Here is a 27,837-nt window from a genome sequence, read left to right on the forward strand (position 1 = left end):
AATTGTTAGCCAGGTTAGCTGCATGAGCAACAACTTCCTATCCTCAGGGCTTCTGGTTAAGGGCTTCCTCTTCAGCTGAAAAACAGGGTTATTTCTCCCCTGAAATAACCCCACGGCGACCCCAAACTTCACGGCAGGATACAAATATATCATACAATGTACATATCATACAATCATGGCACAATATTATAGTACAGGACAATATTTCTGACCCTATTTCTAAATATTTCTACATACTAACTTTTCTGTGCTAAAAAAACATTGCTCAAATAAGATGTGAACTCCCAATTTGTGATTTGTCAACCCTCAATTTGCGATGAGCTTTAATTAATATGAAACACTGAATGGGAATTAAAATATCACATATTTTATCTATATAGATTAATGTATGGATAGATTATTTGCAGATTTTTCCTGGGAGGTTTTTGCTTTACTGAACAGTTAGTAGATGTTTCTGGTTCTTTGATTGTATGTTTGCACTTTGGGTGGGGTGAATAATATATTGTTCTGAAATACTTTTCATGCATTTAAAGAGCTTAGGCTTGCCTTAGTTCCAGTGATATCATTAGAAATCAGGAGAGATACTTAGCTCTGGGCTAACATTTATAAAACATACCAGGTAAAAAATATATATATTTGTCTAATTAGGCAATCTAATTAGGTATCTAAGATGGTTGGAGCTCCACAACCTTAAAGCCCCGGTAAAAAGATTTGAGCCTGCAACAGCACAGTTGGCAGGAAAGACAGGCACTTACGTCTCTGAGAAGAGAAAACAGAGAAGACACCTGAAAGGTCAGATTCAGTCCCCCATTTCCTCTCTTCGACAGACTGTGAAGAGTAACGTCCTGGCCATAGTGAAACCTCAGACAAAAGAGCTTTTGTCTTTTGCTTTTTTCAGAGTTTTTGAGTTTAAGTTTTTTTCCCCACTCTGCCTGTCAACAGGTGTCAAAATATCACAGTTGAGCACAATAGGTTCCTAGCAGTATGCGTATTCATATGAATCTCCGCTGTGGGGACTGGTTTCACTGATTCTCTCTGGGGCAGATTTCCTTATTCCCTTCACTTTTGCTCTATCCTCTTTCCCTCTATTGTATATGTGTAGGTGAACTTAGTCCCTGGTATTGATTTGGCAACCTCCAGAGGAACTGGTTCCACTTGATTTAAAAAAAAGAAAAAAAGACAAGGCCTTGTTGATTGATGTTTTCATCCAGCTGGGTGTGGTTGTATAGAGTGAAATTGAGTGCATTAACAGCAAACCTACCACGCTTTTACTGACAACTAGCCATGGAATGGAAAGCATTCACATGTGAATGGATGAAGAATGCATGGCATCAATAATAATGAGGTCAAATGGCGGCTCAATTAAGTGAGAAGAAGCATAAGGAAACCTGCATATCCTCAATGTATTATCAGAAAGACAGAGGCGTGGAGAATGAGGCAGGTGGTGGGTATCTAGAAAGTGCTCCACTATACTGCTCTTACCATTTGACATGATAGAGTGTTTAGGTGTGTCCTGGGAATGGTCCAGAAAAGAAAGGTGTTATAATCAGGGAATATTATTGGAGGGATGTGCTGAAAGAAGCTGTCGGTGCAGGGCAATGACTCACCCTCTGAAATGAACCCTATCCACTTTGCCCCCTTGTGGTTGAGTCATCGATGTCTCAAACTACTGTTGCGTTCATATTTCTATCATACAAAAAGCTGTGAGGCAATAAAACCACAAAACAATGATGCCAGATTGTTAAAAAAGACCCTCTGCTTGCAAGAACAACAGTTTAGATGCTTATCAGTCTCTTATTTGCAAAGCGGGGCGTAAATGAATTGCGAGGCTATTTCAGTACCAAACTAATGTAAAAAATGGTAAGCATCATATACAGGGTTTCATACCCATTCCAACTAGGTATAATTTGTCATATTCGTGCATTATGACAGGATGACGCGCATTACTTTTAGAAGTAATGCATGTGTGATGTGTACAGTATATTTCTAAAATTGTCAGTATGTCTCTGCTACATTTTCCCCAATTATTTTATGTTGTACAGATTTGAAAGTCAACATATATACATATGTATTTGTATGTAGATTATAATTTCAAAAGTATATCCATAATTTTTGGGACAAAGACATATTTCTTTCAGACCCTGTAATCTAGGCTCTTGCCTGAGCTGTAGAACCATATTCCTGACCCTTAATCTACTTTTGAATCGTGAACTCTATTTTGAGCCCTCTAAAATATGTGATTTTCTATCAAGATGGATTAAAAACCAAGTATCATCAATTCAATGAAAAACATTCAAGGGAATATGCTTGATGTCATTGATTCTGAAAAAAATACATGAACAGGAGGAACATTGTAAGACAGAAGTGTATTTCAAAGAAGTAGTACAGAGGAACCATCTATATTTACTCCACCTAGGCTTCCTGTCACTGGAGCTTGAGCTGAACCGCTGCCAAGCCAATGTCGCCTGGCATCATGTACTTTCTGCATAATGCTCTGCAGGTCGTTTATACACGTCCCCTAACCTATCATGCCACTGTCAGGCTCAATGCCTCTGCACTATGTTGGCCAAAATGTGGTCCCCCGCCATCCCATTCCACAGACCTTGCTTTACACAGCATCTCTGCTGAGAGACGACCAAAGCGGAACACACACACACACATACACACACACACACACAAGCAACCTCACTCTTATGTATCTGCCTGCAGTTGCAATTAAATACTTGCAGGCTTTCTTGGTAATACAATGGTACACAGCAATGTACTTAAAGATGTATTGCAATATTTATTTCAATATAGTTTCAGTAGTTCTCATTTCTTTAAGGACAGAAGCAGAACCATAAGCTCATTTTGCTGGTGGTCTGACCATGATTAGCCAACACAGTGAGATGGTCAGCCTTCCAGATGGTCTGCATTAGAGCAAGTGGCTCTAACCAGTTGGCAGATGTTCATGAGTTGGCTGCCACTGGTGATGTAATTGTTTCTAAAACAAGAGTTTCAGTATCCAGACATCCTGAGGTTCTCATTGTTTTCCGAGCAGGTAATGTAGTTCATATGAATAAAAATAGACCGTAGACATTTTCCCTCTCAACTGACTTAAACAAAAACTATTTCTGTTTTCATAAGCCAATTAATTTGGTACTGTAGTAATTGACTTAAAATTCTGAACAAACTCTGAACAGAATTGCACTGAGCTGCGAGTCATTGTTAAAGACAAATGTTAATTGAATCCAGGGGTATTCCATGGTATTGTTGGTTTTCTTTACTGTCAGCTGTTAGACTTTTATCATTTTTGACTGAAAAATGAATCAGTAAAGCTGCTAAACCTCACACATGATGAACATGTTTGTACTGGAACTCTTTCACATAGGTGATGATACAGTGTTCATCCGTCCAGTCGATGAAGCATGCATTTGAAGGAGAGGACACACTTCACAGCAGTATGAATGAATACGTTGATTTTCTTACCAGTAAGAGCACTCATGGCCCTGGGGGCCTGCAACTCCATCACTGTCTATCACAGGCTGACACAGGTATGAATGCTCACTTCACTCTGCACTCAATCACAGACATAAGGACAGCATGTCATTTACAGTATTTATCAAACAGGCACCAGTTTTTATGAGCAATGTTGTCACACCCATACTCTCTGAATTGCTACAGCAAGGAGAGGTGCTGTGTTCTACCAGAAAATATTAATTAAATCAAACCAATATATTATTTTCCTTAATGAAATATGGTATATACCCACCCACATTTGCAGAAAAAAAATGGAAGGAATGCAATAAATAATTAAAAAATATTTCACATTTCAGACAAAAAGTTTTGAAACAAAATTTTAAGCGCATGTTTAATACTGTAGAATTTGGTATTTTATGTAACATACAGTACTGTGCAAAAGTCTTAGGCACCTGTATAACATTCTGTACAGATAAGATTCTTTCAAAAATAATGAAATGAAACCTCCTAAATTTTACACACCATTTTAGTAATTTGGCAGAATAGTTAAAAACTGAAACAAATCAATATTTTTTGTGACCACCCTTCGGCGTTAAAACTGCATAACTTCTCTGAGTTAACCAACGCTGTCCTGCAGTTCTATAAGACAATCAGCAGGGAGGTTGTTCAAAGCATGTTGGAGAACTTGCAGGCTGTTCAGGCGGAGAGCAGCAGAAGCTCCAGGCCCGCTGCAGGCTGTTCAGGGGGAGAGCAGCAGAAGCTCCAGGCCCGCTGCAGGCTGTTCAGGGGGAGAGCAGCAGAAGCTCCAGGCCAGCTGCAGGCTGTTCAGGGGGAGAGCAGCAGAAGCTCCAGGCCCGCTGCAGGCTGTTCAGGGGGAGAGCAGCAGAAGCTCCAGGCCCGCTGCAGGCTGTTCAGGGGGAGAGCAGCAGAAACTCAGGCCAGCTGCAGGCTGTTCAGGGGGAGAGCAGCAGAAACTCAGGCCACCTGCAGGCTGTTCAGGGGGAGAGCAGCAGAAGCTCCAGGCCCGCTGCAGGCTGTTCAGCAGAAGCCCCAGGTGCATGGTCAGAGCAGATCTCTGGACCACCACTGCAGCTCCGCACAGCAGAGCCAGGGGGCCGCCCCGGAGGAGAGACCTCCACATGAGGGGGGTGGCTCTATTTGAGGCCCTGTCTGAAATAATATGGGTGATAATAATGGCAATGACATTCCCTCCTGCTCCTGATGGCCGGCTAACCACCCCCCCCCCCCCCCCCCCCCCACTCCCTGCCTCCCTCTCCGGGGGCTGTGCTGCTCGCAGTGTCTCAGGAATGTTCCATTCTCCATGGAGGAGGGAGAGGTGGGGGGTGGGGGCAGGCTCATGAATCTTCCTCCAGCTCCCCGCCTCCCGTGGAGGTGATCAGTCAGCAGGAGATAACTGCAGCCCACCCTGGCCTTCAGCCGTGGCTCTGTCCCCACGCTGGCCTCCAGCCTCCAGCCTCGGCTGGGCTCCTGCCCCTCCTCTCCCTCTCTCTCTCACTCTCTCTCCCTCTCGCTCTCCCTCTCTCTCCCCTCTCTCTCTCTCCCTCTCTCTCTCTTTCTCTCTCCCCTCTCTCTCTTTCTCTCTCTCCTCCTGCTTCAGCTGAAGGGAAAGCGCGCACACGCCCAGTTGGTCTTGGGCCTGGGGCTCTTCTTGGCTCCCAGCTTACCTCTTTCACCCTGACAGGCTCACTCTTCACTCTGCACCCATTTAATGATCTCTGTCTCCCCCCCTATCTCCCTCCCTCTCTCTCTCTCCCCATCCCTCTCTCTCTCCCCCCATCTCTCTCTCTCTGTCTCCCCCTTGTCAGGATTCAGAGAGATGAAACGGTTTGAAGCTCAGACCTCCACTTCATACATCTTCGTATCTCACTTCTTTGTCAGGACTATTTTGAAAAAAATGGTCTCGTTTTCATTTTATTACGCCGTTATGGGCTTTGCTGTTTTGCTCTTAAAGGGATTACGCACTTAAAGGGATTATTCTGGTCCGCACACGAACGATCTCCACCCTCCCCTTTGTGCAGGTGCGAGACGGGCTTCTCCGCAGTCTCCTGTTCATGACTTAATCGTGCCACTTAAGAGCCGCGCGCCGCCGTGACAGACGGGCTGACAGCGAGCGCACGAGGGGGAAAAAGGCTGCGGGGAACATTCTGGAACATTCTGTATGTCACCACAGCTTTAGAGGCCGGATTCATTTCCACATCTATCAAGGCAAATGAAACTAGTAAAGCAATACACTGGAACCACGCCACTGAACCGTGGCAACAGAGCCTCCCATTACTGAACGTCAGGGAAACACCTAGCGTAGAGAAGAGCATACTTTGGATTGCCGGGGTACAAAGGGTGCAATTGAAAACTATGAGAATATTGTCATGAAGCACACAAGAGACATGTAAGTCATTATAGAGTTTACTGTATATACAGCAGTATATAGGTTTAACTATATTTAGGATAATATAGGCTTTTCTTTTGGGAATATAAAATATGATCTCCTGCTCCCCCCCCCATGCTCTATAAGCATATATACAGCTCCATTTCTTACAGAGGGTGTTTTCAGTGAGCCCATGTCAGTTAGCCGTTGTACTTCTTTTCAAAAGCATTCCATTCGGTGACAAGTCCAGTTGGCTTGCAGGGTTGCAGGACTGGCTGGGTCAGGACCGGCTGGGTCAGAACCGACGGGAGGGCTCCTCTCCCAGGGGTCGAAGGTCAGGAGTGTAGTCAGGGATGGACAAGCTTCAGCAGAGCACAGATTGTAAACGGGGGCGCCATGCCGTGCCTAATTCTCTTACAGCTGTGAGAAAGAGCTGATCAGGAGCCCAGTGAGCACTCCAGATGAGAATAACTGTTGCTGCTGTTGATGGAGAGGAGCTGAAGGGGAGGGGGGGGGGTGAGGGTGGCAGAACAACAACATATCAATATAATTGCTACAGCACCGTATTACTGAATAATAATATGTAACATAGCCCATATTTATGAATGATATATCTTCAAATTCAGGGGGTGTGACAGACCCTGGCCCTGTCGACAAATGCATAACTGTTCTCATTGGCTGCTGGTCATCAGTGCTCTTTGAGCTAAAGACCTCAGGCATATTCAAGAGCACCAAACACTAGGTGTTATTATTCTTTTTCCTCTTCTAATTATCATTATTTAAAAATGAACTGAACCCATACACAAATCCCCCTGTGTGGCCAGGCGTTCGATTCCCATGCATTTATGAGATCTCTCCATTCCACCGCCTGAATAAAATCTAAAAGAGGTACATAGGTTATATGTAAGGAGGGCCTGCTCTGCTTTTAGAAGAAAAAAGATCTCATGAATGTGTAATGAAACAGAGTACAGCAATCAAAAATCATACGCCATCAAAAAGGAAAATAATGTATGTTTTAAGTGGCAACGATCATGAAATATTTGCACTTAATACGGTATGCCGCAAATCAGTGGTTACAGTCATTTAAGTAATTATAATCATAATTTTACCGAATGATAATATAATCATAACTTCACCAAAAAGAAACATTATTTGCAATAGTCCAGATTTTTTAAATCCACCACAGAAAAATAAAAAGTATATTTAAAACAAAGCTCAACTCACAGTGCACAGTATAATTAAAATAACAAGATCAAGAAATAATAAAAATTTAAGCAGCTATGGAAACACCAGAGGGACAAAAGAGATGCGAGCTTTCATGGTAAAATAAGTACATGAAATGAAAAGGAGTGAGTTTGGGAAGAGAAGCTAGGGGGCGAGAAGGCAGATGACAGAGGGGTAAGAGGCCACAGCTCTTAACCTAGCGTGCAACGCCCTGACCATCCTCTTTTATAACTTCAGAAACAACCGACTCAGACAAGAACAATGTTTTAAAAATAACCGAATCTGGATTTCGGTTTCTTCCTCAACAGGATGTTAATTTTAGCCAGGTGCATTCCATTACTCGCAGACTTATTTTCTGAATGAGCGGTAACACCAACTTTCCAAAAGAGACATTTCTCGCTGCAGTCTCTTCCCCATAAAACAGTGAAACATAAAAAGGCAGTCATTATTTATTATTCGGTATTTCCGCTAGCTGCAGCACAAGGCTGGCATAGGCTGTCTCCTGTCCTTAATAAATCCTTGCATCTCCATTCCACCTCTTAGGGGCCACATTATTACCCGTCGTCCAAATTGAAGTATTGCTCGCAAAAGGATATTACTCACAACTCTGAACTCTTCCTAGTCTTTAATGGCCATTTGCTTGTTTAAAAAAAGCTACTTTTCAAATACAGTATGTGGTAGACAGATGTTCAGACACTTTTCTTAAAATGAAAACAACTGACTGGAATTGCAGTCAGGTTCCAAAGAACAGTTGTCAGGGCTTGCACTATTTTTACTTTGTAGTGCATCCTGCTCAAATATCATCCAATCATTTGTGCACACTGAAACATAAAATGCTATTTTATGCATTTTAAAAACATATAATGAAATATTTGGCATTTGACAGCGGTGTGGTATTATGCTATGGGACCTGGGCTTGTGTTCCAGCTAGGGCCCTGCTATTGTATTCATGAGAAAGATAGTTCACCTGAATTGATTCAGTTCCATATCCAGCTGTGTAAATGGATTGTATACAAAAATGTATCCATGTCTGTTTAAATTCCAAAATGTAATGATATAAATGTGATGTTCATTAAATGTTATACTGACGACATACCCTTGTATTGCATTACTTAAGATGTACAAACACTGAGGCTAAAAGACAACATCTTTGTTTACCTAATTCATTAATTAATGCATTAGTTAATGCAGTAATCAGCATTAATGAATTGTTATCTAAGGGCTTTAGTAATAATTTACTCTGTATGTTAACCAAGGTATTTATATGTACAGTATTAAATAATTCATAAAGATGTTAGCTAATGCTACATAACAATTAGAACACATTCATTAACATTAATAAACAAGCATTAACTACAGTAACAGTTGCTTTTCCACTTACTTTTCCATCCCCTGAATTGCGCTTTGTTTTTATGTTGAGATCAGTGGCGTTAATACAGTAAAGTAATACAGATGTGTGCATGCTCCTTTCCTTGTTATTCAGCCTATAACTATGTTATGTATATTATACAAGCATTGTTTAACTAGACTGTACCACTTAATAATCCTGTTTGTGACCCTGATTGCATCAGTGAAAACATATCCCTTAAATAACACTGCAAAGTGTAAATGCATAAAACAAAGAGTTGACAACATACATCCCTAAAGTAACATTATCAAACATTGTTATAGATTATTTAGTGATATATTATTAGTAATTACAATAGATATGAATTAACAGTTTATTCATGATAATTACTGCTATAACTATAAAGATCATTTACTCAAAGGTAAAGACCAATAAAAGTTTAAATAAAGGACAAACAGTGATAGTAGTCATATTTTCTTAATTAGACAGAACTAAATAGAACATCTCATCAATGCTCTCTGGTTAACATGGCTATAACAGCAGGAAATCATGCGCCCTAATCTCTCTGTGACACCTGCTCAGAGAGAGAGGCCCTGGTGAGCTTTGATTCGCAGGTCACTGGTATCCATGACACTCAATAAAAGTGTAAAAACAAAGCATTATTTCCTTTGGGCTGTCTGTTGTGTAAGACTACCACAATATACACAAATACAGAAGCCTGAGCATGAATAAACAAAATGGAGCCTACCAGGTTAAGCTCTAGATTCAGTAAAAAGAAGAATAAAAAAACTGACAATACTGTATATAAATGTAACAAATAAAAAAGAAAGTGACACTAGTCAGGGCATGTAATCCTCTTCATGCATTACTCACATTGTATTTATATTCATTAAAATGACATGACATAAGTGACATTATGTTGTTTACATGAGGAATTGACATTGATTCAATGTTGTAGTATTGTAGAACCTCAGGAGCTTGAACAGACTGTTGGCTGTGTGCTACTGATATCTAGACTTTAATAGTACATATTTCTGGTGTGAAATTCCCTCAGATTCCAGATTTTATTATTCTTTCATTTTACTGCACACTGTACAGTGAGCATTCACACAGTACTGCCTCAAAAGGTTGTTCATTTTGTAAGATGGCTGCTTCCTTGTGAAAACTAAGAAAGGGGGACGTGAGGTGAAAAGGGAGCTGTGTTATAGTTTGTGAGGGTGCCGGAGTGGAACGGCATTCCTCCAAGCGCTCAGCGAGGGATCGAGTTAAACTAGCTATTCTCAACATCCTCGCAAAAGGCCCCCGGGGACCCTTTACTGTGGATGACTGTTTATACGACAGGTAGGGGAGTCGTCAGAGCAGATCCCCTTACATCAAGCCTCACTGACCGTAAGGTCGAGGGAGCAAATGCAGAAGTGACAATGTGGATAATTGCCCCTTAAAGATAATGGACAACTGATTGAGATCAATTACTTTCCACAGACCCACAAAACGCTGTATGAGCTCAATGGTGCACAAAGGTCTGGGAACTAGTAAACAAAAGGAAGGGTGGGATTTGGGAGGGTGTGCTGTGTTAACCCCCCAGCAGCCCCCCCCCCCCCCCACCCTACAATAATCTACAATAGTATCTTCTGATGCCAATGTCCCTATAACAAGGTTCGGTTAAAATGAACTATTTAATAACCAATAATGAACAAAATATTGACAATAATGAAGGAAATGGCCGCCTCCAAGAAAAGTACCTTCTCAGGTCCCAGTCATTGCTTAATCTACTGCAAGCAGAAACAGGAAAAAACAATGTCACACTTCTTGCCAGTGTAATTGTAATTAAAGCAGCTGACAGGCCTGGGGGAAAATGAGTCTTTTGCAAGAGGACACTCCCATCAAACCCGCATGGAGCTCTGTGTTCCTTTGGAATCAATAAATCAATCAATAAATCAATCAATAAATGCACAAAAATGCCTTAGGGACTGAGATACCAAATTACAATTGTTTTGAATGTCCTAATTTAAAACCTAATTTAAGCAAGATGTAACTTATTATTATTGGGAAATTCTGGACTAATTCTGGATTAATTTGCAAACATCAAACTGCACGCATGCATTATATAGAACATTTTATGTTTTTGCAAACATCAAACTGCACGCATGCATTATATAGAACATTTTATGTTTTTGGACCCAGCACCAAAATAAATTATTATAAAATTGTCATTTTAAAGTTGAGTTGGGCAAATTGACAGGCCCGTCAGTTGGCCCAGTTTATTTCAATATTTTCAGAGGGACAAACAACATGTTCAGACCCTTTTCTGAATTTTCAGAAGTTTTAAAGCACTGTTGTAATACTGTAAAACAACGATGCTTTTCTTTATATAATTTAAGAAAATATTCCATGTTGTAGGTTTCTTATGAAGGAGAGATAAACTGTATTTATTTCAAAGCAACATGCAGAGCTTTGACTGACTGAGCTGGGATAAGGAACCGTGCCCATATGAACAGGGATGAGGGCTCATTGAGCATGCTGCTGTCCATCAAAGCATTTGTCTCTGAACCCAGATGTCTTCTTCAAACTATTTTCTCAAAGAAAGTTACTCCTGGTTGATGTGTGTTGGTTAAACCACAGTGGTTCTGTGTGCCTTTACATTTAACATTTACCAATGAAATAAAACCATAGAATTATATGGCTTTCCCCCATTTATTCATTCAGAATCCTCACCTTATATCCTCACCAGAAGGGTTCTACCCTGTGGCAGACAGATCCCCAACCCTACGATCCTCTGGCCTTACAGAAGATAAAGCTGGGAACTGCACTTAAAATCAGGAGCAGATAGGCCATATGCAATGGAGTGAAACCCCCAGAAAAAGAGTGAACGTCTTTGATTACAACTAATGTGCGCCGGGTAGCATGGGTGACTGAACCAAGCCTCCGGGAGGGCCTTAGGGACCTTGAGGTAAACAAGATGGATATCAGACGTAGTTACTCCTTAATTAGACCCCCAGTCGTGAGAAGATTGGTTACAAATTGAAAAATGAAGAGCAGGTGGGGGAGGGGGGCTGTGGGGAGAGAAGGAAGGGGGGGGGGGGGTCACACGCTTCTGCAGCTGTGCGCTCTTGCCCTCCCTCTGCAGGTGGAGGTGCCACATCCCCCCCTTCTCCTCGGAGGGAAAAGCCTGGTAAAGTTTTCCAGAAAGCTGTTACAGTCGCTGTTTACTGAGGGGCGAGGACAGACCCTGTGGAAAACACAACATCTTGCTCCCATTACAGCGCTAGGAGCCTGAGAGCAGCCCCCCCACGCACCCCCCTCCTGACTCCATCGATCACGCCGGCAGCGGGACTGAGTGATGGGGAAATCACTGCGCAACCTGGGGAGCCAGATGACCAGAAATACGAAAGGCAACATTTACCACACACGTGCAAATCATTTAGATAAATTAGGAACAAAAACGTGAGACAAGCAATCTGGATAGTCGCCATGGTGATTTCATTCTTAATGTAATAATAGTAGTAAATGAAGTGGGCTCTATGGAAGAACAGAGGCAATGTTCCTTTCTGTATATTAGAACTGTATAAACAGTGCCTTTTTAATGCTCTATTATTATTATCCTGTTCTGGTGATTTAAAATTTCATAACTTGCATTTGGGTTTTTCGATTTTGAGAGAAAGCTCAAAAACCAGCAAGAATAAAGACTAATGCCATTGGCAAATCGGTGTAAAACCAATGTATACCCTTTTGTTTGAGACAACAGATGACTATGAAAAAAGTAATAAGTTTCTGGAGCAATTCCTAGAAAATCACATACTTTTTTTTAAATGTAAAAGCTCTTACAGAACCTTGAAGGCATATGTCACCTGAATTAAGAGTTTTTTTTTTTTTCTATTTAAAAGAATGAACCTTCTTTAGCTAACTCTCCATGTAGCATTCATAAATGTTACTGTGTACCTCAGACTGGCGAACAGCATGTCTTCTCACAGTGCTGGCAGGACGACACTGCTGCAGAGCTATTGGCTCATCATAGCCCTGAAGAGCCTGGCATTCTCCAGTGAAAGATGCACAATAAAGCCTTTGTTCTCAGGGAAAAGGCTCCTGGCTGAACCTCTATCACCATCATGAAGCTTTCACTCTGCACTCTTCCTGCTGTCACTCAAAGTGCTGTCTGCTATTCAACGCCCTTTCCGAAGAGTGCACACAAGAGAACGTTATTGAAACACATGCACCAGCGCTTCTGAAAAAAAGGGGAAAAAAAGACATGCTTCTCCTGCGTTAAACCAATGGGCGAATTTCAGTGCTTAGAAACACGCCCGGTTCACTCAGGTATTTAATTTTGTGTTGGTTTTTGTCAAAGTGGCAAGTCAGGTTCAGATGACACAGGAGTTTCCCAAACACTAATCTCTTTCTTTGCATTCTGTGTCATTCAGTTTAAGTCAATGTAACCTTTTACGTTTATCTGAATTTTTATGTGGCAGCAGGTAATGTAGTTATTGAATGAATCTAGAATCAGATAGACAATTCAATGTCACAGAGAGCACAAGAAAAATAGGATCCATGTCTCTCATTCCCTCAAAAATAATAGATTAGACCAACAATACAGATTTTGGATTTCTTTTATTCTCGTTTACAGTCTTAACAATGGAGGTGAAGCATACATGTTTGTCCATATCAATAAAACTTTGTGCGGGCAAGATGAATGGTGCCATGCTGACTACACCACAATTTACAAAAAACTTTTCATAGATCAGCTACAGATTATTTTTGAATGTTTAGTTAACATGACAACTAATTATTTACAAATCATTTACGTCTGTTTTTTAATCAATGATTAGTTCATATTTTATTTTACTTTGACTTCATCTATAACACATCATCTATATAAGCACAACTGATTTATCAATCATTTGCACATGTATTTAATAGTTTGCTGGTAGGACTTATCTACAAATCATATGTAAATGTTTAGTTAACATAATAACTCATTGTTAACCAATAATTTACACATATTTTATTCATTTAAATCATTTGTTCATGATTAGTTCATCATGAACTTATAAATAACGTATAAGGGATCGTTATTATGAAGTGTTACCAAATTATTTATTTGATTCCAACAAATGGCTCTCACTTATATTACTATGTCTTTAAAGATTATTAGATGTCTGTCCCATCATATGTTGACTTGTACAGAAAATGTGTATGTTTAAAGCACCATGTCACATAAGCACCTGCAAAACTACCTCCAAAAACACAAATGTGCCCCTCTGACAGTGCCCATATACAGTATTTAGTTTATACACATGCTACAAAGCTTTCCGGTTCAGTCTCTCCTCTTGTTTGAATGTTGATGATTATGGGGTTTTAACACCATTATCACACTGCACAGCAGCAGGTGTGGATTTTACAGATTAAAGATACACAGCTCTTCCTGAAAATGTTTATTTTCTAACGTTATCACAAGGTAACTATAATATTTAATATCAGCAGTTCATTGTATGCCGTTAGAATGACAGTTATGTAGCAAACAAAATAAACATTTTTGTTTGACAAAGAGTGTGCATATTAACAAAGTGCAAAAGATGGGGGCATTGCATTAGTCCAATTGTTCATTTTCATATCTTTAAACACCTTTCTGACAACTACTGTACAGAGCCTTGACTTTTCAGTAAATTAAGCTTCAAACTTAACTAAGCTCTTCTAAGCTCCAGTCCTGCAGGACTTGATTGGTAGATGTCACTAATTGAGACTGCTGCCAATGGGAGGCACTCAGGTCACATGACTCCTTTCATATCTCCTTTCATCTTTCCTTGCAGTGCAGAGACAGCATTGCTCTGAGATATTGTTTTGACCAGCACAGATTGGCACCTGGCGAGGCTTCACTCTTTTACATTAGGAGGAATAGCATTTGGCCTCAATTCTTCTCACAGTCCTGCTTGTTTGGCATAATTTGACTACCTGGATGTAACCCGCCATTACATGCAGAGCTTTTTGATGGCTTCTAGCTGACATTAATGCGCTCTTCATCCAGAAATTGTCAGAACCCTCTTGTGATAGCTCAGAAATTGCCAACCTGTCCATGTTCATAACAAAAGCATGGGGTCATTGACAAGTTTTCTTTGAAACTGAGGAGGTGGGACTTTGTGAAAGGTACTTTGGAAACCGGCTAACCATAAGTCATTGTCATGGCAGCCTGCAAAATAAGCAACATCTCAGAAGTAGAGAAGCATTATTGCATTACGTGAGACCAGGGCCAGGGAGACAGGGTTATAAGCTATGAGGCAGGATTGATTCTTGACCTGAAGCAGAGCTGCGTAACCTCGGCCCAGCTTATCTTCAATCCTCGCTCCACATGAGCTGGCATCACCTGCCAGATCTTAACTTCATTTACCCAGCAGGCCCCGTCCAGCAGTCAGGATCCATGGCATGAAGTGAATAGCAGGGTATGCATTTTGAGCTGTGAGCCAAGATGGTGGCTGCTTTTACCAACAGAAATGATTGGAGAGGTAATGTGGCAAGCTTTTGCAGGGCTGTGGTTTCCTGTGCCTGGTGGATGAGGACTTGCTGGTACATACTCGGGCAGAGCTGTTCAGGCCTGGCTTCATCTCACAACAGGATGCACATTTGAAAGGTTTAGCAAAAGGACTAAATTAAGCATATTCATCGGTAAACCCAGCACTTTATGCTGTTTCCCGCTGAGGTTGAACTTATTGCCCGTTGTTAAGAAAAAAAAACACCTGATGCTTATTATACCAAGACATTTCAAGTGCCCTAAAATATATAATTTAAAGAACAGTGTGAGCAAGCAGGATTAAATCTGATTATGTTACTGTATAAGATATTCGAACAATGCATGTACTGTACTATGTGTATATTCATTCAAAATAATAAAATAAAATCTTTAATATCCATATGGTTTCATTAACATAGATGGAATCTGAGTCAGGCAGAGTTCAGCATATAGGTCAAAAGCACACAGCAATTTTGAGAAATTTTCAGGCAAACCCACTCCTATTCACAATTGTTTGAATCCTGCGATCAAAGTATTTTGCACCCAAAATTTGGAATTTAAAATGAAAAAATAATAAAAAGCCAAGAGAGTCTTTCCTTACGCTTGGCACGGCTTTGTGAGAATCCGGCTGCCAGGGCCGGTTTGGGAGGATGTGGGATCGGTGTTCGCAGGGAGTCGGTGATAGGGGATGCCCTGACAGGAAGCATGTTAATGTCCAGAGACTCTACTCCCACTGACCCAACTGTTACCTTTTAGCGCCGCGAGACTTGTCCCGATAATGGTCTGCGTTTGAAAGGTCTGATTCCGTCCGTCCCCGGGAACCGACCTTCCTTTTTATTTCCTGTCTGCGCTGCAGCAGTCGCCTCTTTCAATTACGTCTCCCGCTCCCCCGCTCCCCGTCTCCTTCTCTGCCGGGCTCCTGCAGATCCAGCTGGCTCTGCGTGGGTTTTCTCGGAAGGCTAAACGGGCAAACCGCATCTGAGCGCTGCCTCTCCTGCCGCCGCGTATTTACAGTTGAGCTGATAAGGACCGCACTCTTCCCTCCCTTCCTAAAGAAAAGAAAAAGAAACAGGTCCAAAGCCTTCGTGCTCTCGACATCTGAAGACAGAGAAACCGAACCTGTAAGGGGATCTTCTGGAAAGGGGGAGAGACATGAATTATACATACTGCGCACAGTCAAGTTGTGAAATTGAACCTTGGGAGGCAACATTTTCTCTTCCTGCCCGTTTTCCCCCTCTTTTGCTTAATTTCAATTGATTGCTTGTTACAGTACACTTATTTTGATGCATGGCATCATGGGATATACAGTATGGAGACCATTGGATTTCCTGTTCCTGTGCAAAACCATAAAATACATGAAGGCGAGTGAAATGTTAGTAACCAAGATGTAAACACTGATCTTTGTGGTTTCTATGCCTCATGAAACAGAGAAATCTAGCCTTACTCCGGACCTTTCCAGCTAGCACCCCAGGGGATGACTAAACAGACTTTTATTACTTGAGGTTCACAATGCTGATGTTGTCTCTTAAACAGATATTCAGTTGAGGCTGGTTTACTTTGACCAGGTGTTTTTCAACTATAATAGTTCTTAAGCCTAAAAAGCTCAAAAGAAACAAATATTTATGACAGGGAGCCAGGCATGTCATAGGAAAAGTCCTGAATATGACAGCAAAGGCCAGTAAAAGAGCTAAACATTTTGTGGAGTGTGGATAAAAAAATGATAGCATACAAAATTTTGTAATACGATTCACGTTCCTACTCTTTACGCATACATGAAATTCAAACCTCTCCAATCTCCTCTAACTGCGGTCTGTATGTTTATATACGGAGATAACATACAGTCAGATAAAACATATTCTGCATGGCTATTGTACATTGTACATTGTACTGTCCAATGAAGTCTGCATTAATGTTACATTAGAAGAAGTATGATATGAATCAGCATTTTGCACACTGGCCTCTCTGTATATAAAAAAATTCATATCATAAGCGTGTGAACCTTTGATAAAATAACGGTAAGCTTTGGTTTCCTGCTGTTCAAATGTAACTTTTTGAAAAAAAAAAAAAATCCTCACTGTATCCACAAGAAGTATACCCTCCAAAAATAAATGTTCCAGGCCGCAGTGTCTCACGGTGTTCCATATTTATCCGGATGGTTTCATGGTATGTGTTGGCAGACGGTGGCAAAATCTTCTTGCTTGGCCTCTGTGGCACATCTTGTCACACCAGTGCCCCTTCTTCATGTAAAGAGGCCAGGCTATTTGTCAAACTGCAGATATGTGGTTAGCTAAGGAGCATTCATTGCATTCCCTCACCCGGTCAGGCCAAGTTGGTCCGCTTCCCGGTCAAACAACACACTCCGGATTTTCCCTGGACAAATCAACAACTAGGCGTATCTCATTGTTGGGTGAGGGGAGGGCGGGGGTGGTGTCTGGACAGCAAGGGGTCCATTTGGTTTTGGTTTTTGGCACTGTATGAAATGAATTCACCTGGACCTGACTTTGCACATGTTGTCTTGGCAACAGACATTCCAGACCAGTGAATATCACAGGAACATGCTGATTGAGTGCTCCTCACAGATCTCAGCCCTTCCACACACTTCTCTGAAAGCTGCGCTTGATGTGAACATGAGAGCGACACTTGTGTTGAGATCTACACCTTTATATGTGAAGCTAATGACTCTATACTGATACAACAAATCTGTTCATTATTACAACCAATGCTACGTACATGCATAAACTATAATAAATATGCTGTGTTTAAGTGTCCTCTTTTTTTCTATGAGTTAATGGATGATGTGTTTCACCAATCAACTTAGCTGTTAGCTTTCTGAAATGGAGCCGTTAGCTTTCTGAAATGGAGCCGTTAGCTTTCTGAAATGGAGCCGTTAGCTTTCTGAAATGGAGCCGTTAGCTTTCTGAAATGCAGTTGTTAGCTTTCTGAAATGCAGTTGTTAGCTGATCAGACATACATTGCAGTCCATAAGTTTTTGGACAGTGGAGCCATTTCTGTTGTTTTGGCTCTCTACTCCAGAACATTGGATTTGAAATAAGTGCCTCTTAAATAAGTGACTGTCACCTTTCATTTGAGGGAACTAACATCCATACAGAGTGATCCATGCAGGAAGTCCAGGCCTTTAATGTCATGAGCACATTTGTCAGGATATTTTGATTATTTTACAATGGCATTCCACGTTACCATGTAGTGCAAGATGCACAGTCAGATCAGAAACTGAAAACAGATTATCAGTCAGCCTGGGAGAATTGCACTACAAGCCTCTAGAACTTTGCACTCCCATCCTCTTTGTCAAAAAACAAATTAAGAATAAAAAAACAGAACAGTAGGGTTCCTCCATGGTATATTGAAAGATAGATACTATAAGAATCTGTTGTTTTCATAAGATAATGGTGAAGATTTGGGCTACCAGTATTAGTGGTTGGCATGCTTCCCAGGCCGTGTTTGCATTGTCGTCTGATGGCTGTTTACAGAACAGCAGTGTGGGGCCTCCTTTCTTCATAATCCAGAGGTGACATATTTCTCCAGTAAACCTACAGAGAAGACTGAAGACCTGCCAGCCCCCTGGCAGCGAGACACTCCCTCCGCTCGGCGCTTCGCCATGACGACGGACACCGAACAGCGGTTTTCTGGCACAGCGTCTCGCCCCTTGTTCCGCCAAGAAATCCCGACACTGTTCTAATCACCGGGAGTCCTTGCCTACAGATTATAATTGCCGCGTACAGCAAACACCGCACCATAAATCACCACATCTGAACTCGGGTGCCCGGCGGGACGCAGTCTGCGATGCTGTAAAAGAGCAGAACCATAATTTCAGCGGAGGTCTTTTTTTTATGACCGTTCTCCAGGCTCTGGGAGCGCTGGCAGAACCCAGACGCAGGGGCGGCGTGTTGACTTTGGATTTTCGGTTGTTTCTCTTCACCGCGGAGGGAAGGCTTCGCTGGTTTTTATGGAGGCCTCGACTGATATTTCGATTTTGACCGCATTCCTCCGTTTTTGATGTTGACCGTTTGCAACTCGCCGTAAGGTCGTGACGCTTAGAGCCAGGTGCCCGAAATTGGGCGTGCATGCATGGTGGGCGTAATTATTTACACAAGTACATAAATAGGTTATGTAAGTAATAAGACAGAGGAAGTCCATAACTGGTAATGTTTTTCCCCCGTGAACTGGACTGAGGCGATGTTGAAGAACAAGGGCTGTTATTGTGTATGACGCTGACCATGTTCTTTGAATACTTTCAGTTCACAAATCAACACAAAATGCAACCTCTTCTGAAACATCATATGACTCTTTTAGGTTTGTTTACTACTGCCAGTGGGTTTTTAACAGACTTTGCATCTCTCCTCCAGCTCGGTATATGGTCTATGTTTGTTAACTATAAAACAAAATATAATTTTGATAAATAGAATGGAATGTAATTTTTTTTAGTGACCTGTCCAACAGCTCCAGAGAATTAAACTTTTAGGCGAACAGCGACAACATATAAGTTGTCCCAGCCACAAACGATTCGGACAGGTAACAATTCCTCAAATGCCCACTCTCTTCTTTTGCCAAAATACCCAGACTCTGTGGTCTACAACTAGTTAGGATATATACATAGACACAGGTTGGGAAGCAGGCGACCTTCATTTTATACAAAGGAACAAGACAGAGTCTGGAACAGAGCCTACCAAAGCAAGCAGAGAATTAACCGCACGGATTGGGAGGGCATAGTTTGCCCATGGAATGGCTGCATATCACTAAAAATGGATGTAAGAAGCCCTGGAATGCGACATCTCAGGCTCCACACACAGATGTTTTAAAAATATAAATATCAACATGTTAGGAAAAGGTTTGACTTTCAAATAAATCACAACATAATTACCAAACTAGCGCAGATGCAGCATATCTGAAGGGACATTCCACGACGTCTCTTTTTTTAACTGTGTGATTTTATTTTTGAGAAATTTTGGCTGAAAAAAGAAAAATAATTCTTTATTAATATGCATATTATTTGATTGATCATAATTATGGTTTAAAATGTGAGACCAAGTTGCACACAGAACAGAGAATCACAATCTATTCTCTCTCTCACTTACAGACTTTTGAATTTGTGGAATTATGGACTGGACCAGTCACAACTGCACATGCATATGTTTTACATGACAAGTAAGCGTTTTCTTTAGCACATTTGGATAAGGTAGGCCATAAATAAAATTATAATGTTTAAAAAAACATGAAAAAAATCCAAAGAGCAGAAATGCAGAGAGAAGAGTTTATATAGCGAACACGTTTCTGGCCCACTTCCTTGTGGTTTACCCTGTGCTCACCCCATATGGAGTAATAGCCTATGTCTCAATCTGGTTTGATTTAACCCTCACAAGACCCCTGAAGGTGGGTGGTAGATGATTACACGTGTTTTGTATACCTGCGCGAACCCTCGTTAAAATCTAATTAGGCAAACCAAATAATAATTCCGTCCAAATTAAATCACCCCGTGTAGTGTAGGAAAGAAGAAAAATATGTTTCTTTGTCTTTTAATATTAAATGTCGATTACAGTACTCTTAAAATTATTTTTAAATCCCTCTTCTTTCCGTACAATGGGGTTGCTGAACAGATGCAGTTTAAACAGCACAGACACAATCTTATCCTCCAATGCAGAGTTCAGGGACTGAATACCGATCCCTAGTGTGAACGGTGGAGCGTTTTAAACCCATTTTAAAGAGACCCATTTATATACACACTGTATTAGGGTTAGTGATAAAGTGAAAGAAGTAATTGTTCACAGTCCAGCAGTTTCAATATATAAACTATGTGACCATCAGCCATGAACTGCCCAGCTGCTAACAATTTCTGTTGCAGATAATAATCAAGCTACATGCAAAATAGCATTCCTCTGACAGGCATTAGACTGCGGCCCGGGCAGTATGGGATTTGAGACGTTTAAAAAATGGTTCGTTTAGTTTAAATAACCTTGGGAGAGAGAAAATGGAGACCTCCATTGCTGAAGTTTAGTTAACCATCTTGCTCAAAGGAGCATGTTGAAGTCAGATATCTAGATGAGAATAATTACAGACACACATGCTGTCTCTCTCTCACACACACACCTACATAAACACGCATACATAAAGATACACATTTCTATTGGCTGAAACGCTTTGTCAATTTTTGTCCATGGCTTGGTTTATGATCTTAATAAAAGGTCCACACAAGAAAACAAAAAAAAGATTAATTGAAAAATCAGCAAACAACTTTTATCAAATTAAATGGAGTTTGTTTTCAAATTGTAATATTTGTATGCACAAATCATAACTGGAATGTCACTATTGGTGTATAGCTTATTGATCACCATTTAAAGGTGAGTTTAAATGTAAACCTAGTAAACTACAGCCTTCAGAGCTGTGTAAATAAAACATTCATAAAATATCTATTCTTGGTCATTTTTATTGTGATTATGTATATTATTTTTATTCCAATGGACATCCCTCCCTCTGGTCGCAGAAACAATTTAAATACTTTTTGTATTATTTCGAGCAGGAGTGTGAGGGAACCTTTATATTTTGGCTTGATAAGTAAGGCACAGGACAGAGGGATGGACAGACCTGTGGTGTGTGGACCAACAGATGGTCAACATACTGAAGACACCTAGCTGTTTTTACTTTATTTTAATTTGATTTTTTGGCAAATGAGTTGTCAGCATTGTTCAAGTCTGTATAAATGCAGACATTTATAAAACTTTAATACATCTAAAAGTCCACCCATAAGGTTTATGGTATTGGATGCATGGAATGTATTACCTAAACTTCCTAACAGAGGTGCTAATGACAGTGAAATTGCAGATGGAATGAGCATCCATTATATAATTTCTGTTCATTTTACATTCTGTACAGTGTGGGATCCCTGACAAAATAATAACATGAAATGCATTGTGATCACTCCATTTTATCACACTCGTGCTCAGCCTGCAGAGGTCTGTCGGGCTGAATCCAACGCTGGACAACATGTCTGAGGCACAGAAACCATTCATTCCTGTGGTACTTCAGACAGGGCAGAACTATTCATGTGCTCTGTTATAAAATCATTTAAAAAACGCACTTCCCGCAAATAACATAATCATAACAGGATAGACATAAAAGCATGCCAACCACTAATACTGGTAGCCCAAATCTTCACCATAATCTTATGAAAACAATAGATTCTTATAGTATCTATCTTTCAATACACCATGGAGGAACCCTACTGTTCTGTTTTTTTATTCTTAATATTTGTACTCAAAGGTATGATAGCACAATAGTATCTAATAATAATAATAATAATAAGATGTAGAAGAAGAAGAAGAATAGTCATTATTACCACAATAACAACAAAACAAAACAAACAAAATCAAGAATAGTACTTATGACAAAAACGAACAATAATAAAAACAAATAATATATATATATATATATATATATTAAAATAAATAAAGAAATAAATAATAATAATAATAATAATAATAATAATTAATCATTCTTGCAATGCGATGGCTAGGCTGTGGCTCTCATTTTGTTTTTGTTGCTTATTTAAAGAGCAGATTCCCTCCCTTCCCCTCCCCACTCTTCCAGATTGAATTCTGTAACCCTGAGGGACCCCCAGGGAGGTTAATGTAATGTCAGAGGGAGAAGGTTCGGTCTCCGCACCCTAATCTCACTCTCCGCTCTCCTCACACTCCTCCTCTTTTACACTAACCGTAACTCAGCAGTCTGCCGGGCCCAGCCCCTCCTACTCCTCCTCTTCTCCCGCTTCCCATTGGCCCGTCCTCCTCCTCACACCCTAAAGTATCACCATAACAGTGATTTCTGGGGAAATTATCCCCTTGGGAAGTGAGGGATTGTCCAAAAGTGAAAGAATAAATGTTCCCAAAAGGCTTTTAACAAGATACACTATTTTTGTGCAATAAATGATTTTTATATTGGCTCAAAGCACTGTAAACATTGTTTTTATGAAGTACCCTATGAATATGGTTTTGAAAACTATGCGTTTAATTTTTTTGTTCCTCTGTAAAGCAGGATCCTTCTTTGTTTCTGTAATGGCTAATCCATCCTAATTCTTTCAGCCACCACTAGCTGTGATGAGACTGCAAACGTACTTTGTTTTTCGATCCCTACATAGGAAATACCATAACAGTCCCTTTAGGAAATACCAGGCATTTTTATGATTCATGGCAACATGACATTATAAAAAAAAAAAATTCCAGGTTAAAATGAAACAAATATTTCTCATATCCGACCAAAACCTGGAACCAGAATAAGGCACAACATTTTTTTACTTAAAAAAAAAAAACATTTGGATTGATACTTCTGTGGGCTGTTTTATTATTTGTCACACAAGCAGTCAATGTTAAGTTTGTTTTCAGATGCAAGTGTGCTACACATATGGTTTAAAGCAGCACCTGTGTCACATAAATCTGTAACAAACTCCCCGAGCTGTATGCTACATTTCTAATAGCCGTCTCAACGGAGGGAGGGAGAGGGGTAAAACTAAAAAATGGCTACTGTACAGAGGCTAATGGGAGTCAGATGTAGAGGGGACGTGAGCAGGGAACGGAGAGAGCGTCGCTGCATAATTTGCATTGCCGAAAACCGAGCGAGCACATCGTAAATCCAGCTCCGTGCGTCCGATTCTACTCGGGAGAGGTCCAAACAAGCAAATTACCTTTTGATTAGTGAAGAGTCCCTCTTTGGCCGCCAGCGTGCCTTCCGGAAGCATGGTTCCTGGATCTGGCTTCCCGAATGCAGGACTCCTGAGTGACCAAACAGCAGATTTTCTCCTTTCTCCATGGAGACTCCTCTCCTGTCTCAAACTAGCAAAAATCCTTCCCTTCTGTTCTCTGTTATTGTATTTTACACACATATATATACACATATATAATTTAAATAGCACAGATTTATGATTTAGCATGATCTGTAAAACATGTTTTATTTTAAAGGAATCGTTTTGAGGTGACTTTCTCAATGGAGAAAGTGATTGGCCTGTTGAAACAGCGATGAGGATCTCTGCAGCGTGACCCAGGGAGAGGTCACATGACCCACGGAGGGGTCACAGAACAGTTAGAGCAGACGCACGTGTGCACCCGGCAGCTGTGCTGGAAAACTTGCACAGTCAACAGGAGAAGGGGGGACTTTTCTTGAAACACACACCCACAGATTTACTGATATCCACCCCCTTTCCCCCCCTTTTTTAAAGACACTCAAACATTACAAATTGAATTACATCGAGTGTCTATTTATTTTCCTCAGAAATTGATGGCATGGAATGCAGCAGACCACCTAGAAATGTGTGTGTGTGTGTGTGTGGGTGTGGGGGGATTCTTGGGGTGTCAAGGACCACGGAAATGCAGGAAGTTAACAGGGGATTTCAAAGAAACACCCTGGGAAGATTTATAGGGGCGTCTAAATCTTCCGGGAGCAATTGTCCGAACGTGCTGTTTTCTGCCGAAGCAATTACAGAATCCAGAAAGATGCAGAATAAGATGGATTTTTTTTCTTTTTTACACAAACATGTTGAACTGTACGGTGGGAGTACAAAAAAAAACACGGCAGTCGGACCAATCGCTGTAGGCCCTACATCATCTTTATTGATGCACTAAAATCCGAGCTTTGGGGGTCCTCTGCTCAGAGGCCTCTGAATGAGACCCAGGGTGGCCCGTCCGACTTTGACCCGGGGGGCAGGGGGGTTAAACCCAAAAACGATCTGTACGGAGGCCGTGGAGCGAACCTTTCCTGTCTCTGGTCTCCTTGGAGACCGGTATTAATATCGGGCAAATTCCCTCCGTTTCCCCCAGGGGCTGGGCAGGATCCATCAGCTCAGCTGGGAGGGGAGGGGGCCAGTTCTGGATCCACAGGGAGAGGCTGAGTGTGGGGCCCATACATAAAGTGATGTGAGAACCAGGGGAAAGCAGCCCCCAGCCCACCCTCCTACCATGAACACAGCCCACCCCACACAGCTCAAGTGTTCCCTCTGCATTCTTCTCAAACCTGAAGCCCCAACACTGCATAGGGTGGGTTGATTCGCAAGTCTACACACCGAGTATCCATTAATCAGTTGTTTTTTTGAGTTGGCAACATACAGAAGTCTTACTTCCTTAAGAGACTGGGAAACTGGGCCCACCTAATTTTATATTGGCACTGTTGCAAGAGCACAAATTTGAGAAAGATCTATTTCCTGCTTAAACAGGAAATCATCATTCACCAGTGAAACCCAGCAGCATTGACGAGACACTTTTCATCCTCTCTGAACAGAGCTGCCTGTTCGACTCGGTGTATGAAGAACCAGGTTCAGAGAGAAACACAAACACTCACAAATAAACACCACGCAGGTATTGATCCAGATCCTAGCTCTTGAACGCACTATATAGTTTAGGACTGAACATATTTTCTTATACCCATGAAGGAGGTATTTTCAGCAATACAATACAATACAGCAATAAAGCACCCTGACACATCTATAATAGCACAATAAATCCTGATGTTTTAAACTGCTACCTGATATTTTTTACTGCTGTCTTTGCCTGTTGCTACCTCATCTCTTTGTTTTGGTTTGTTTAGTTTTTTTTCGCCAGAAAGTCCAGGTCTAAGTTTAAAAGAAATGAGGTGACAAACAGATTTAGGCAAGAAATCATCCCTGCACACATACACACACGTACACTTACAAACACACACACACACACGCACACCCACCCACACACACACACACACACACACACACACCCATGTGTTTCTCTCATTCTCAACAACTCTTAACGACTGTAAGTCACTTCCAATTATGAGCCTGATCCGTAACCTTTCTAAGGTGAAAATCTAAAACTGATTGTAAAGTGTCAACACCATTTCCCCTGGGAGAGACACGCCATAGAATGGATTACTGGTGTCATTTATTGCATTTCTTTTATAGGTTTGTCACATATAATCTTTCACTCATGACCCTGGAATATCTACCCATTATTAAACAGGCTATGTGTCATTATCCCATAAAGTACACATTTAAACATGGCTTGAGGCAACTCAAGATAAAATGGAAGCAATATTATAGTTGCAAAAATGTTTTATTGGCATGTAAGCTGTTGTAACATAGCCATCACATAAATCATATTTCAAAATATCACAAACAAGGCACAATTCTTAGAGTAATGAGCTGCAAATGGTGCTGCATTCATATTTGTAGCATCATTTCAAAAAGAAGAGTCTGGTGAGTCTTCTTGCAGGGTTAGAATTTTTGGGTGTGGGGGTCTGGTGACTCCTAAGATGGGCAGGAGTCGAACCCTGGAGCTTGATGCTCTCAAATAGTCCCCTGACCCCAGCCAGAGTTCATAACCGTAATCCAGGCAATCTGTTCCAGACGCAGTAATTGACGCCTTATTGGATCCAGAGCCCATGTAAGGTCTATGACCGCCTCCCTTTTAACCACCCTAAAACCCTATGAAGAGGGAGAACTCTCAGAACAGCTGAACAGCCCCACTGAGCCCCACTGATCTCCTGCCTCTCCATAATCACTCTCTCTATTCTTCCTCTCTTTTTCTCTCTATCCAGGTGTATCTCCTTTCCTTCTTTTCCACCTTTCCATCTTTAAATTCCATTGCATTAAAATAATTTAGCAGATGTCCCTTTGCATTTAAATGAACAACTATAATAGGATCACAAGAGCAATGTCAACTGCAGAAATGGTCCATCACACCTTAAAGCCCCCCCCCCCATTCTCTCTCGCTTTCTCTCTCTCACATTCTCTTCATGGGGGCATTAAGACAGAACAGGGGGCAGAGAAACCCCCAGCCATATGCACATTTAAACAGTGATGAACTACTAAATGCAGGCGACTGAAACGTCTGATATTTATTGGAGTTCCACTCGATGACTCTGTAAGGCCCGTCATTAAGTCACATAGAGCCCGCTCAAAGGACAGCCACTTTGCCCGTGTGAGTCAGGAGGTCTAGCTGTCAGCGCCTTCATCCGGCTGTAGTCCGCCTTGCATTACCCGGTACGGGCACACTGACAGACAATGGCGAGAAGATGGCCTTCACTGTACACGCACTTTCTAAATCTCTTTTTCAGGATTCATGAGACACTGTTGTCCACTTCTGGGAAGTGAAGCACTTCATATTCACAGAAGGCTCTAATGTGTCATTTCCACTGCTCAGACACTGTCTACAGAATGTATATGTACATAATGATTCTCCCCAGGCAGCTAGGAAGGAAGATTTTCCGAGTTGCTTTTCACAAGTATCTGAAAGCCTACCTGAATTAAAATATACACTAAATGAGCACTTTATTGGTTTTATTAGACTTAGTTATTAAGTCTTCTGCTGCTCCTGCTGTAAGGTTTGGTGCGTTGTGTGTTCAGAGATGCTCTTCTGCATACCACTGTTAACCACTGTAATGCCTTGTTATTTGCGTTACTGTCACCTTCGACCAGTCTGGCCATTCACACAATGCATCATAACTTCAAGAGCAGTAGAAGTCTAATAAATACCTAATAAAGTGCTCACTGAGTGTACTTCAGGAAATGTCAAAATAATTTTTTTGTCTTGCAGGTCTAGAGGTAGCACCTTGATGGGGGCACTTATTTCATCTTAACTTCTTTGTTATCTCTAGCTCTAATGGTGTTTGCTTACAAAGTGTAATGTATTTTTTAAAAGTCAGTTCAGAGAGGCCACTATTTGTAGTGTTTTAACCGGGAATGGGCATGGATTCACATGGGGAAAAATACAGACTTGGCAGAAATCCAGCTTTTTTGGGGTTTTTTTTGATCATTGACACTCCTACAGTTGGCATATCACAGCATTAAAGATGTTGTTCGACAGTGAACTATTACGATAATGAAGTATAGCAACAGATTTACATGTCATGTAACATGCCTAAGTGCTAGTAATAGAGCAAACTCATGTATAGCAGTCT

The sequence above is a fragment of the Conger conger genome, chromosome 9, assembly GCF_963514075.1.
Source record: "Conger conger chromosome 9, fConCon1.1, whole genome shotgun sequence".
Lineage (NCBI taxonomy): Eukaryota > Metazoa > Chordata > Actinopteri > Anguilliformes > Congridae > Conger > Conger conger.